The sequence below is a fragment of the Schistocerca serialis genome, chromosome 9 (genome assembly GCF_023864345.2).
Source record: "Schistocerca serialis cubense isolate TAMUIC-IGC-003099 chromosome 9, iqSchSeri2.2, whole genome shotgun sequence".
Lineage (NCBI taxonomy): Eukaryota > Metazoa > Arthropoda > Insecta > Orthoptera > Acrididae > Schistocerca > Schistocerca serialis.
The window spans coordinates 102,691,305-102,707,204 of NC_064646.1; the positions used below are offsets into that span (position 1 = coordinate 102,691,305).

Genomic DNA, 15,900 nt, shown 5'->3' on the forward strand with positions numbered 1-15,900 from the left:
ATGAAAACAATGGAAAAACTCTAATTGGCTCTCATTTCCAAGTTAAAGGGTGTGTATTTAATTACGTTTTGTTAGCATGCATTGTCAATCCCTTCCCTTATAGGCTTTGAAATCCTGCAAATGATAAGAAACTACTGATGAAGTTTCAGGCAACAGCTAAGTGTGTTTTATTGCTATTTTTAGCCTGGGCCCATAGCAGCAGGGGGAAGAGCAGAGCATGTTTCATTTAAGCACAGTTTTTGTGTGTTACAAGCTATGTCCTGTCTGTTTGCTGGAAAAACATGTTACGGAACTGTAGTTAGTGCGTGTGGTCATTGTAATTCCTATGAACCAATTTACCACGCAAATGTGTAAACAGTGCTCACAATTTTTGTTAAATTTGTGGAGAGGCTACATTGAAATTGCAAAGGAGGCCAATAGTGCATCTATTAGACAGATGTGCAAACTGTTCTTTGGCTGTGAAGTCGGGGGGGGGGGGGGGGGGGGGACCATGACAAGCCGTGGGCTCCTCATCTATGTTTCATATCTTGTCTTGACACATGCTAACATACTGTTGGCCATACGACCAGTGCATCTTGAGATGGAATGCCTGTGCCTGTGCCTGTGCCTGTTCCTTTTCCACCTGACTGTGACAGTGATGAGGGAGGTAGTTAAACTAGTGCTGCACCATCACCTTCAAAACCCAGTTCTTCATAAAGATCCTGATTTTGTAGTGTAACAATGAATGTGCAGGGATATACAAAGTGTGAACTTAATGACTTAGTGAAAGATCTGGAATTGCTGAAAGATAAATATGAACTGTGAGCATCAAGACTACAACAGTGGAATTGTCTTGATAAGATGGTAAATGTGACTGCAATCTGTAACCTCCATTTTTTGGAAGTGAAAAGAACATTGTATTTTGTAGTGATGCACAGGGACTAACGGTAGGTATGGGTATTGACCCTAAAGTGATCAGTGGAGATTGTTAGACTCCTCCAAAGTCACTCAAGTGTGTGCTAATGGCAATGTGTTACCATTGATTCCAATTATGTTTGCACCTTACATGAAAGAAACATTAAAAAAACCTTTAATACTATTAAAATATGACAAGTTTAAATGGCAGATTTCTTGAGATCTGAAAGTCATAGGCATATTATTTGGGCTACACCAAATTTTGTTGCTTCTTATGCCTCTGGGACAGCTGTGCCAAAGCTCTTGATTGTAAAAATAAAGATTGATGTAAGCGTCAATCACTTGAACCAGAATCTTACAATGTTGCCAATCCAAGAACATAATTATCCCTGCTATTAATATAAAATTGGGCCTAAAAACTTTATGAAGGCCATGGTCGAAACTGGGATAATGTCTATCTGTGCGAGAAATTTCCAGGTCTTAGTGAGGTGAAAATAAGAGGGATTTTCATGGGCCACTACAGATGCAAACTGTACAAAGATGAGCATTTCAACATCATCCCCACTGGTGATGGATAGTTAGCTTGGGATGATTTTGTGGCAAGTCTCCATTGCTACAGTAGCCTTGGGTGCAAAAGTCCTGAAAGTTACATCTCTTAGATTCTCACTTGGATGTCTCTCCTGACAACTGTGTTGCTGTAACCAACAAGTATGGAGAACGCTTTCCCCCAGCGAATTTCGGGCATGGAAATGACATACCAAGGGAAAATGGAGTGCATCATATAGGTGATTACTGCTGTGCACCAAGCAGGGACTCACCAGCAGAAAACTACAAAAGCCAGGCAAAGCAGCTGCACCTTCAGTGACCTGCCTCCGAGAAAGAACTCGAAGGTAAATACATGCAAAAGCTTATATAAGCAATAAGTTTTCAAAACGAGAGCTAATCTCGTATTTTCATTAACATTTTGGTATCAGCACACCAGAAAATATGATTAGCTGCTTTCATGTCAGCCACAGAAAAAATAAAATAAAATTTTGTTGGCTAGTGAAGTAGCTTGAAGACAAAGCTGCTTTCAGATATTCCAACAAGATGGGATAGTGAATATTGCATGACTCAGAGGTTCTTGGAAATCTGTAATTTACATGCCATTGCTGGTGTTCATCATTCAAATCTGAATATGGTTTCAACAAGGGTGTTGGAGAACCTCACAGAAATCATGGATTGCCTAAGACCTCTTGAGCTTGCAACCAGAGATATTTCTGGAGAAACACTTCTAGTGGTATAGTAATTCCTATGGTTAAAAAAAAAGTTAATAAAGGTGAAGTGTTCCAGTGTGAGGGTTCTTCAGCAAGGAAACTTAAAGGTGGTAGGGGCGGTTTTTTTAAGTTAGAAATTTATTTAGATAATTATGGAATTATTTTTAAGGTATTATTGGAGAAAAGATCAATTGTTTTCTAAAAATGGAGTGTCAGTCCTTGCCCTTAGTACATTACTGGACCCAAGGATCAAAGATGCCTACTTTTCAGAACCAGTTGCTAAGGCTGAAGTTCAGAGGAAACTGAGCAATATTGTGGCTGAAAGTAGTAGATTCTAAGCAGAAATTAATTTTTAACTTTTGGAACATCATCCCTGGCTAAAACCCAGTCCCACATACTGTTCGTTAAATACTGCCTAAAACATCGGACACCCCCTCCCCGCCCCCAATGGGCAAAGCATAAATGTTTTACGATGACCTTCACTTTTCTGATTCCCCCAGTCCGTGTCCCTCACAAGCCTGGTCTGCAAAAATGTTTCCTTGGCAGAAGCGACCCAGAACCATGCCACTTTGTTACATGCATCAGTACCTGGATAATTGCTTGCATGTCAACCTCAGCACCGGCGACGTAAAACCACCCATACCGTGTGTTTCGGAGAAGTAGGCAGGCGACGATGATGAACGGCAAGTTAACGACCGTTTCCCCTAACAGTCAAGTCTGCGTATATTTTTCAAGACCGATCACAGCTTGCCGCCCGACGTAGACATTAGAACGTGCCTGGACAAAACGCCCAGACTTACAGCATCAACCACCGCCTCAAGCGCCCATAGAATTTAAATCGACGCGAACGACTCGCTCCAGACGCCATGTCCACTTCCTTGCCTGTTTCCTCAATACTGACGCTCCACTTCCTATAAGGGGGCTGATATAGAGTCCAAAACGATAGCCTTACGCGTTAGTGTGAGAAAGTGAAGTGTTCACGCAGTGCGTGTAAGTGGCGTGTTATTCAGTTGCATCGCGGCTGTCAACGTAGTTCCACGACGGGTGCCAGAGGCGCTGTTTTTCCGCGTGTGACAAGTGAATCACGGCTGTCAGATTTCCGCGCCCAGCCACCAGGAACGCTAAGTTTTTATTTTTCGCGTTTGCTTGTGCCGTCACCATGTTTATTCCTCTATTTTTACGTTCCATGTTTTTGATGTTGTACTGTTGCTCTGAGATAGTGTTCAATAAGCCTTCTGCTCATTTAATAAGAGTTTCCTGTCAAGCGAAATCCTTTCACGTCGTTTAATCAGTATTCTGAAGTCAGTTGATTCTAAGTACATTGATTCCGACAACAATGTTGCGCAGCTGTTGAATAGATAGCCAGACTTCCAGAATTGATGTCTCGCACGTTTAAAAACGCAGCTGTTTTATTCTGACACATGCGTTTGTATGTTTAACACATGCACACAAAAATGAATCAATGATATCTTCCCATTTACATAGTAGCAAATGGAATTTAAACAAGTGTCGGAAATTATTGCACACGAAAACGGAACATTGTTTAGACGTCAAAAACATGGCAGGTCATGGCACATGCATACAGATAAGCGCAATGCGATGTGACACGTGCAGATGACATAAACAGTGATACTGCTGTTTCCATTTAAATAGTTAAGTATGGAATTTTTAGCGAATAACGAAAATTATGGTTCACGAAAATAAAACGTCGTAAAACTATCAAGTAAATGGTAGCATGAACGGTATACACAAACATAATTTACAAAAAAATTTCTTTACCAACAAATGTAAAATATGATAGCAACTCACTAGCATGTACTAAGTGTAACTTGCACCAAGTTGTTTCTAACGTTATTATACAGTTGCTTAGTTTGAGAATTTCAGTTTCAGCCATATAAACAGTAATATGTAAGAAGATATCTAGTTCGACAAACAATGCATTCCTGATTAACTGTTTTGCTAGAGCCATTGGTGCTTGTACATTCAGAACCAATTATGCAAAAGGAAATCTCAGACATTAGGGAAAGTGGAAGTAAATGCGAAATGTGAACACAACTTCTCTTTAAGTAATGGTTTTAAAAGTTCTGTGAGAGTGTAACGTTTGAAGAATATTGTTTGAATTTTGTATGTAGGCCAACTATACTTTATTCTGTTTTATTGCCATAGTTTCTTAATTAGCTAAACCAACAGATAAAAACTAGAATTGTATATATAAGAACAAATAACGAAACTACTTGAATACAGGTTTATTGGTCTTCTTTTTAGCTAACATGTATAAAGAAGCACCAAGTTATTGGAGCATGCAGGTTCATGTTAGGGATAGGACAGAGCCGTTAGATGCAGTTGGGTGGTTGGCGGAAGGGGAGTGGAAAGGGAGAGAAGTAGAGGAGGAGAAAAAGTCCACGAGGTATATAGGTGGAATTGAAAGTTTTGTAGTGCTGGAGTGAGAGCCAGAATGGGGACAGGTGGGTGAAGAACAGGGACTAGTGAAAGTTGAGGCCAAAGGGGTTACAGGAACGTAGGATTATGCTGCAAGGAAAGTTCCCACTTGTGCAGTTTGGAAAAGCTGGTGTTGGTAGGAATGATCCAGTTGGGATAGGCTGTGACGCAGTCATTGAAGTTAGGCACTTACTGTTGGTCAACATGTTTAGCAACTGGGTGGTCAAGCTTTCTCATGGTCAGAGTTTGTCAGTGGCCATTCATGTGGACAGACAGCTTGTTGGTCGTCATGCCCATGCAGAAAGCAGCAAATTGATTGCAGCCTATTTCGAAGGTCACGTGACTGCTTTCACGGGCAACTCTGCCCTTGATTGATGAGTAGATGATGCCTGTGACCATACTAGAGTAGGTCGTGGTGTGTAATCCATCACCATTCACTCCATTCCAGCCATCCCTAGTCCCTGTCCTTCGCCCCCCCCCCCCCCCAGCCCCTTCCTTGCTCCAATTCCAGCAGTATACAGCCTTCTATTGCACTTTCGCAACCACTTGTCTCTTTACCCTCCTCCACTTCCCTCCTTTTCTCAAAGCTCAAATGTATAGCAATATTGTTGTAGTGTCTGTCTGTGACTCATCTCCTGTACATGATGAGTAGTAATCTATCCTTTACATAAATTGCCGTAATTCCATCCTGCATTTTCCATTGTTTGATTTCACTGATAATCTCTAGAAACATAATAAGTCGTTTATTACAAAATGGTACCAATTGTCACTTCCTATAAGCTTTCCGGCATTTTCTGCAACTCATTCTTTGTTTCTCTTATGAAAATCTTATCGCCTCTATCGTCTTTCATCTGGACCTTTTCCACAGTCAGATTTACTTGGCTTACTTAAATAATGTGATAGATCTGGAAAAAAATTTTGGAATCACCCTTTCACGTTATTTTGCTCCTCCTTATGGGTATGTCTGCTCATTTCTTTGTCTATATTTTAAAGTATCAGTTGTTTGTACTCTCCAAAATGCTTGGCATAGGCAATGGATACCTTGGAAGTTATCCAGTCCCTCCACAGAATTTTCTGTGCATGTCTGTACCTGTTGAGAACAGGAATGTCAGTATGTACCTCTTATCACCACTGTAACAGTAACTGTTTGTACATCCTGTGACACAGTAATCGTCTTGTACCTGAAAAATGTTGTTTACTAAATAATAATAGTTAATATTTACAACAAAACACACCACTTTTTACTTTTGTGTTAAGTCTGTGCAGTACATTGTGGGAAATCGCATCACTGGCCAGAGAACAGTGGGATATCTCTGGGCAAGTCAAAGACAGCAGTGCATTCTTAGTCATGATATGATGCAGACATGTTGTTGATGTATTACATTTTGCTAATAAAGTACATATGCTACCAACTGTCTCAATTCTGTTATTGGGACATTCCTCTATTACTGGGTCATTCCCTGTCACCTGGTAGGGAAATTTCAAAGTGGTGACCCCACAAAAACTGCAAAACGCTTCAAGCAAATTTTTGTCTGAATAGTTTTAATTTGCATCAACAATGTGGCCATATTTTGTTTTGGATACAGTTTTGCCAGCTCCAGGGAACATCACATCTGGGATTAATATGACTAGTGTACCAACAGTCCAGTCATTGTTTGGATCATTGACCTGTGATAAAACACAAGTTTACAACCAGAATGAGTGCAGTGATACTGAACACGACTCCTATTATGCTGTGATGTTAGCAGCCAATAGACAATCTGATGCTGGACTTTTAACAGAAATGTACCACGAATTCACAATGGTGTGCACACTATCAGCAAGTAGAAGTTATTTCAAACTGGGATATGCTTCATGAGTCAACCACAGCGGCCATGATGCATAATGATATTGGCCATTCACCTGCTTCACACCTACCTACACAGCCAGCTGGGTACTGTAGCCACTCAGGAGCCACATTTACTCCTGTACTGCGATGTCAGCAAGGTCTTTTGCCATACTTGCTTGGCCGACCATCACTGAGTCTCATCACAGCCATTTCATACCTCACACACTCAGCACCAAGCCTAAACTGCACTGTTTTAACCAGAACAACCTGCTTTGTAGTTCACCACTACTGAATGTGATCATTAGGCGTTTCAGATGACGACACCAGATTCGTCGTGATTGTCACCTGGTAGAACATAATCAGTGATGTCATATGCCTAACCACAACCAGCATGATACAGCCAAATCTACACTGTTACGACAACAGTTAAAAAGAGCTGTCTATGACGAACAGTTGGCTGACAGAATGTCATCTCAGCTCTGGTGATGACTCCGAGCTATACTTGACGTCAAACTCATTACCGGATGCTGCCGTTCCCACACTATGGAATGTTGAACATCTGTCATGACTACAACTGACAGTGGTATCACATGAAGCTGAACCCAAGGAATGGCAGACTGAATGTTTACGGTTCCACTACAACACCAGAATATCAACAACGTGAATAATTCCACACCACACAGCAGGCACCTATTGCCAAGCATCCAGACGACTGATCAGACCTGATCCCTCACGATTACGCACGAAGAGGACATCAGCGTTCCCCCACCTGAAAGGAGCAATGAACACCCCACACAACATGTGAGCACTACTTGGCAACAAGACCACAGGCATTGCGGACACCTCAAGGTCGCAGCTATGTTGGTAGTGTTGTTTGTTTGGCACCATCACACGTAACTGTCGTGTGTGCATTCCCAAACTCCAGATGCAGGCCAAAATGGAATCTCGCTTAGCGAGCACCTCCCATAACGCGCTATTCGCATAATGAGGAAAACAAGTTGCAAAAGAAAATGACTCGCTTTATGAGCGATGTTTGGCATAAAGAGTGATGACGATTTAGTGTGACGTTACCAGCCGTCCATGAGCGGCGGAGGAAACGTTCAATAATATGAACACCTTTCATTGTCAGCAGCTGCATATTAACACGGTCTTTATTACATACTGCAGTTTGGGATTAGCGTTCTTTCTGCTACCATCTTAGTGAAGCTTGTGATCACGCATTTTTCTAAGCTTGTGTTTTTTTGTGTGCAGGTTTTAATGAGCGAAGATAAAGCCGCAAGACGATGACTATGCGTGAAAGAAAAAGACCTTAGGAATGAAAAATAGTCATTTAAAAAAAAGCGAACTTTTTGTGAGCGTTGCTGATTTAGTGCACACATACGATTAGTACAACTATACAACTATTTGCACTATCCTCAAGAACTACGACAAGATTAAGGAGATACATGTTTCAAATGGAGTGACAAGAGTATCGAAACAATGATTTCGAATTCTGGACGATGTCGAAAGGTTGCTCCTTATAGGGAAAAATGAAAAGGAATTGCCAGGCGACATTGTTAACAAGATTATCAGAATGAGATTTTCACTCTGCAGCGGAGTGTGCGCTGATATGAAACTTCCTGGCAGATTAAAACTGTGTGCCCGACCGAGACTCGAACTCGGGACCTTTGCCTTTCGCGGGCAAATGCTCTACCAACTGAGCTACCGAAGCACAACTCACGCCCGGTGCTCACAGCTTTACTTCTGCCAGTACCTCGTCTCCTACCTTCCAAACTTTACAGAAGTTCTCCTGCGATCCTTTTAACAAGATTATCATTTGTGAGAAGGCAAGAATGATTTTCGCCGACCTCGTAAAGAAGACGCCAGGATCATCATCAGCAGTTTAAGGGAAGACGTGGGTGGCTCAAGAAGTTTAAGAGAAGAACCGGCAGCCACAGTGCTGTGAGATATGGTGAAGCAGCCAGCTCTGACACAAAGGCAGCAGAGAACTTCATCAGCAACTTCAAGATTCTGAGGGTTATCTGCCACAACTGTGACGAGACGGCTCGATTCTGGAAAGAGATACCAAAGTGTACCTTTATAACAGCAAAAATGGTTCAAATGGCTCTGAGCACTACGGGGCTTAACAGCTGAGGTCATGAGTCCCCTAGAACTTAGAACTACTTAAACCTAACTAACCTAAGGACATCACACACATCCATGCCCGAGGCAGGACTGGAACCTGTGACCGTAGCAGTCGCACGGTTCCGGACTGAAGTGCCTAGAATCGCTCGGCCACTGGGGCGGGCTTATAACAGCAGAGCAGAATTGATTGCCTGGTCACAAGCCAATAAAAAACCGTCTCACACTGCTATTATGTACCAAAGCAAGCGGTGATCTGAAAATTAAACTGCTGCTTGTTTACCATTCAGAAACTCCATGAGCCTTTAAGAAGTGTAAAGTCCAAAAGAGCTGGTTAAATGTGATGTGAAAGTCCAACAACAAGGCTTGGATGACACATGATCTTTTTTATCAATAGATCAATGAAGTGTTTGGTTCTTTGGTGAAAAATAATTGCTTTAGATGAGTCTGACACTCCATGTCTTGGTTGTTATGGACAACACTCCTGCCCATTCTCCAGGCCTAGAAGACCACCTCCTTGAAGAATATCAGTTCATCAAGATCCAATTTCTACCTCGCAGCCCCACTCTGTTACTCCAGTCTATGGACGAGCAGATTATTTCTAACTTCAAGAAGTACCACAGTGAAGCACTCTTTGAACACTGCTTTGAGTTGCTGAAGCTGCTGATCTCACTCTCAGCGAGTTTTGGAAGTATCACTTCAACATTATTGCCTGTATCAAGGTGATCGAAAAGGTGTAAGAAGGGGTTACCAAGAGAACACTCACTTCTGCTTGGAAGAAGCGTTGGTCGGAGTGCTCTGTGAAACGTAACTGGGACCTTGAGTCAGTACCTGTAGAGCCTCTAGTCAACGAGATTGTGTCTTTGACCAAGAGCATGGGACTAGAAGTGGGTAACATGGTATCAATGATCTTGTGGAAGATAAGTCAAGAAATGACTGCCGAAGAGCTTATGGAGTTGTAATGTGTTTAACAACAGGACGTTGTGGAGAGGAGTTCTTCAGAGGAGGAGCTCGAGGCGTTAACAGCAAAGCAGCAATCTGCTGACGCAATAAGAGAAATGCTGAAAACATGGATATTGGTTGCACTGTACATTGAAAATCATCATCCAAATAAAGCAGTGGCTACGCACACTACAAATTTATTTCAGGATAATACTGTGTCGTATTTTCGTCAAGTGTTAAAGCATTGGCAGAAACAAATGACTATAGATAGCATCCTAGTAAAGAAAGAATTATTTATGTGTTGTGTTTAGGAATCCTGCATACTTGGTTTGCTAGACAAACAATCAAACAACTCTTATTAATGAGTTTTACTACAAAAGGTAAGATACAATACTTAACTTTGGTATGTGTCGCAAGCAAAGGGCGACATACAAAATAATCAGTCTTCTTCAGAATGGTCAGACCCAAGTCTGCGCTATGTAGAGAGAGCTAGGGAAGTGGCTAACACTGAAGCTGCTATCGAAGTGGGCTGCAACCAGTCGGGCGCGGCGCTTATGTCCTTTTCACGTCGGGGCCGCTGCTATCTCATTGTCGTCCTGTAAGGTAGGTCAGTGAGTGTGTGATTGGCTGACTTCTTCTCACAGCCTTCTCTTCTCTGTCATTCACGACTGGCGTGCTGGCGCTGACTTTGTTTTAACATTATGTATCATGAATAATTAAGTACATAATACTGTAAGTATAATTTTCTTCAAACAAGTGGCATGAATAAGATAAAACTTGTAGTACTTTTTCTGCATGGAACGCATTATTATATTTTACATTAATTTATGTGGGATAAATAATTTTGCTTAACGAGTGTTTTGCACTACAAGTAAGAGTCTGGAATGAACTACACTCACTATGCGAGGTTCCATTGCAGTCACTCTAGCTTGCGTCATGCTGCGAAGTCGCCGACCGTCACTATGATGATTATATAACCCCACCCCCCCCTCCCAACATGAACACAAATCTGGGAGCTCCACTCTACATCTCCAATTTCAATTCAATCACTTTTTGGTAGGCACTGGATCCAAAATTAGCTTAACACAATTACAGAGAAAATCAACTGTCGACAAAACATCAGCCCTACATCTTCATGTGGCAAATAATTCAAAGATTATGGTGCACAGATCTATCATACACATCTTACAACTGCTCCTTCATCACCAACTCACGTGGATGTTTTACACACATGGATGTTTACTACTGAGTGGCTATCGACTTCCTGCATCACTTCCAGCTTCCCCAGACTTACAACATGCTTCACTCCTGCACCACAATATAAGCCGCTGCATCCCAGGGCTATTCTCCCTAACAACCCCATCCAGCAGCAGGACGACGATTTTGCATAGGTCAATTCACTTAGGGAGTTGTGACGATGGCATAAAAACTATTGTTGGCACATGAGCATTATAACTGTTGTGCAGCTTCCGACACACTTCATGCTGAGAACACGTCTCTCCTACGTCATGGAAGTCACATCTGCTGTACTAGTGCACGAGCCCCTCAAGGTCATCTCACATGCCGACTGCTCCAATGAGTGTGGGCACAGCCTCACCCTCGCCAAGCAACCACGCCCATCCACCCACACATCCAGCACCCTCAGGGCCAACTACCCTGAGTGCACAGCACACCACAAAGGATAGCATTGTACACTCTGCCTCGACATCCAGCACCTTGGACATAGCCGTCACCACCCTCTACTGACCCTTGCACAAAGCTACAAGCCGGTGCAACATATAATGACAACTGCCAGTAGGTCACAAAGAATGCCAACTGACCCCAGCTAACTCACATGCTGCGAAGGCGGTGACTGACGAACTGTAACATCCAGGCATAGGTCACCCATCCGATAGCCCTATAGTGACACCAACCAAATTAGTACGAAAAAAGATGAGACTTTGAGACTATGTGGCGACTATAGAGTTATTAACACCCCTACCTACCAAGTACCCAATGTACAAGATTTCAAGCACTCGCTAGCATACGCAACTATATTCCGTGAGGCCGTCTGTAAAAAAAACTTACCTACAAAGCCCCATGCACAAAGACGATATCACAAAGACCACGATTATCACACCGTTCGATCTCTTTGACTATCTTCTTGTGCTATACAGGTTGAATAATGCAGCTCAGACGTGGTATTGCTTCATTAAGTGGATACTTTTTCAGTTGGCTTTATGCTATGCCTATTTGAATGACATCCTCATTTTTTATATATTAAATGTACTCGCAATTGTAAATAAGGACAACCATCAACTGTAGAATGGAATGATTAGATGGACGATACAATATAATGTTAATGTTATAGTGTGAATTGCTATACTAGTTAAATGACAGCTTGTAAATGAGAAAAAGTGATACTTATTAATATCTATATCATTGTATTATATTACTATTCTGTAGCATTAATTGTATTTGTACAATTGTATTGACACATTCCACATCCAGGTGAATCACTCGCATGTATGGATCCATGGAATACGCATACCAAATAAAAATAAAAAAAATAAAATCTAGGACTGAAATGTCGATCCCCTGTGACGTCTCTTGCATTGCACTGTTTTCGACAGCCTGTCCCACCTGAACGTCAGACCCACAGTACACATCATTACATGATGGTTCATGTGGCCCAACATCAACCACGACTTCCACACTTAGGCGCAGGCAAGCAAACCATGCCAACACAGTAAAGTTGGAAGATACACTCGACCACAATTATGTCAGTTTGAAATTCTGAAAGCTTCCTTCCAACATGTACATATCGATCTAGTTGGCCTCTACCAGAGTCAGACAGATTCAATCGTTTTCTGTCAATGATAGATAGAGCGTCCTGATGGGTGGAAATGGTCTCTCTCAAGGAAATCACAACAGAGTCCACTGATTGCGCCTTTGCACAGACATGGATAGCGCATTTAAACTTGCCAGATACAGTAACTACAGACCAAGGCCGTCAGTTCAAGTCGGCGTTGTTCAGCATACTGTGTAACTTATGTAGTATCAAATGCAACTGCACTATGACCTATCACCCCAGAGTAACAGGCTCGTTGAGCAGTGGGATAGGACTCGCAAAGCCGCCATTATGTGTCATTGTGGGATGTGGACCAAAGCATTACCATAGATACTCTTTGGCGCCTGAACCACCTTCAAGAAGGACCTGCAAGTGTCCCTTGCAGAGATACTACATGGCAAATCATTGCTTCGCAGTGATTTCACTCTACACGAGCAAATGGACTTACCTACACTGGTTCAGTGGGTGAAGGACAATGTTACACATGGTTAGATTAGACCTATCCTAATGCATCACACCATGCTATCATTAGGCTTGGCCTCAGAGACTTCAACCCAGGTGACATTATCATCACATTCATTGATTATGACCCATGTCACATTGCCTGCAGAGATGACGCCTTGACACAGAATGTTGCATACAGCTGATGGTTCAACTACATGTACACACCACCCAACTACATTGAACACATCTCCACACTGTCGCACCTTTCAACAGACGGCATCCTCACTGTCACCTGCCTGAGTGTACTACCACAATTGAAACCTACACCCTGCTGCAGGCTGGGGTAGATGCCGCTGCAGAGATGACCCCACTGCCGCCACTCCTTTATCCCCAGCCACAACACCAGAGTCCCAGTACAGTCGCACCACGCATCTTCCGTGCCATCGGTTACCCTACCAGCTTTACAGCACCAGCATCAGCACCTCATATGGCAAGACCAAGAGAAAAGGAACAGCTGTACCCTGCATTACAGCCAGCCACAACACAGATGGTCAACACACACCTGCATGCCAACCCATCCAAACGACGACGCCATTCACATCTCTCCTTCAGTGCTCCACACTATGAGAGGGAGGGGGACCTCTGTGAGGATATCAACAGCGACACGCATCACTGGCCAGAGAGCAGTGCATTCTGAGTTGGGGTACAATATAAGCATATTGATGTATCATTCTCTGTGAATAAAGTATATTCACTATCAACTGTCTCAACTCTGTTATTGGGACTTTCCCTGTCACCTGCTAGGGAAAGACTTAAATATTGTTTCCATGACAAGAAGTCAGTAAGAAAACTCACTTGTACAAACAGATCATTGGTGTTTGGACATCAAGCGAAGCAGTTTTATCAAACATTGCGCATTTCATAACAATCTAAATCGAAATGCTTACAATTTGAATTTCTCTTAACATAATGCTATATATTTTGGTACTACCACTTACAAAGATTATTTAAATAAAAATTGTCGATAGTGTCGTGTAGTAGACAAAAAGCCTCACGTTATGATACTGGAAAGAGTGAAGTAAGTCTTGACGTAGGAAAACAGAATAATAAGCGTACAAATATATGGAAAGTGCATGATGTGAAAACTGTGGACTAATATCCTTGTTCTGGCGAATTAATAGCACAATTGAGGTGACTGACATCGGAACAAAAGACTAGATGAATGAAACTACTAAACAAACTGCCAGAAATTGATGATCCAAAAAATACTTATTCAGTACAATCATGTTAATCTCACCAATCTTTTCTAGCTCAGTTGTGTAAACAACTAAGTAAAGTAAAATACAAGTGATGTAATGTAAGCCAATTAACCTAATATAACAACTACGAATCTCGCCTAAGTATTTCTCAGTTTCAGGAATAATCTCTGAAATGCATTATTTTTAAATGCGTAACAAATAGCTCAAACTGGAACTGTATATGAATTGCTGGTTACCAGGTAACGAAATATTATTGCCAGCCAGATCTCAAAAGAAATCGATTTTCGCATATCAGAATCTTGCCTGTGCCCAAAATGGTACTGAAACAGAGGATGACAGACAAGGCCAAAATACTAAATGTCTTTTTCCAAAGCTGTTTCACAGAGGAACACAGCACTGTAGTTCCTTCTCTAGATTGTCGCACAGATGACAAAATGGTAGATATCGAAATAGACGACAGAGGGATAGAGAAACAATTAAAATCGCTCAAAAGAGGAAAGACCGCTGGACCTGATGGGATACCAGTTCGATTTTACACAGAGTACGCGAAGGAACTTGCCCCCTTTCTGGCAGCGGTGTACCGTAGGTCTCGTTCCAAAGGACTGGAAAAGGGCACAGGTCATCCCCGTTTTCAAGAAGGGACTTCGAACAGGTGTGCAGAACTATAGACCTATACCTCTAACATCGATCAGTTGTAGAATTTTCGAACACGTATTATGTTCGAGTATAATGACTTTTCTGGAGACTAGAAATCTACTCTGTAGGAATCAGCATGGGTTTCGAAAAAGACGGTCTTGCGAATCCCAGCTTGCGCTATTCGTCCACGAAACTCAGAGGGCCCTAGACACGGGTTCCCAGGTAGATGCCGCATGTCATTCTCAATGGAGAGAAGTCTTCCGAAGTAAGAGTGATTTCAGGTGTGTCGCAGGGGAGTGGCGTACGACCGTTGCTATTCACAATATACATAAATGACCTTGTGGATAACATCGGAAGTTCACTGAGGCTTTTTGCGGATGATGTTGTGGTATATCAAGAGGTTGTAACAATGGAAAATTGTACTGAAATGCAGGAGGATACTGCAGCGAATTGACGCATGGTGCAGGGAATGGCAATTGAATCTCAATGTAGACAAGTGTAAAGTGTTGCGAATACACAGAAAGAAAGATCCCTTATCATTTAGCTACGATATAGCAGGTCCGCAACTGGAAGCAGTTAATTCCATAAATTATCTGGGACTAGGCATTAGGAGTGATTTAAAATGGAATGATCATATAAAGTTGATAGTCAGTAAATCAGATGCCAGACTGAGATTCATTGCAAGAATCCTAAGGCAATGCAATCCGAAAACAAAGAAAGTAGTTTACCGTACACTTGTTCGCCCACTGCTTGAATACTGCTCACCGGTGTGGGATCCGTACCAGATAGGGTTGATAGAAGTGATAGAGAAGATCCAACGGAGAGCAGTGCGCTTTGTTACAGGATCATTTAGTAATCGCGAAAGCGTTACGGAGATTATAGAAAAACTCCAGTGGAAGACTCTGCAGGATAGACGCTCAGTAGCTCGGTATGCGCTTTTGTTGAAGTTTCGAGAACATACCTTCACCGAGGAGTCAAGCAGTACATTGCTCCCACCTACGTATATCTCGCGAAGAGGCCATGAGGATAAAATCAGAGAGATTAGAGCCAACACAGAGGCGTACCGACAATGCTTCTTTCCACGAACAATACGAGACTGGAACAGAAGGGAGAACAGATAGAGGTACTCAAGGTAACCTCCGCCACATACCGTCAGATGGCGTGCGGTGTATGGATGTAGATGTAGATTTAGATAGGGGTTGTCAGATCTTGCTGAGAGATTCTTATAAAATTTGCAAACAAAGCATTGTC

General features: G+C 42.2%; 1 non-coding gene across 1 annotated transcript; it reads right to left on the bottom strand.

The window, feature by feature from the left end:
• Positions 1–8,054: 8,054 nt before the first annotated feature.
• Positions 8,055–8,129, bottom strand: Trnas-cga (transfer RNA serine (anticodon CGA)). The gene has a single exon. It is a non-coding gene; the product is annotated as a tRNA-Ser (tRNA).
• Positions 8,130–15,900: the final 7,771 nt, after the last annotated feature.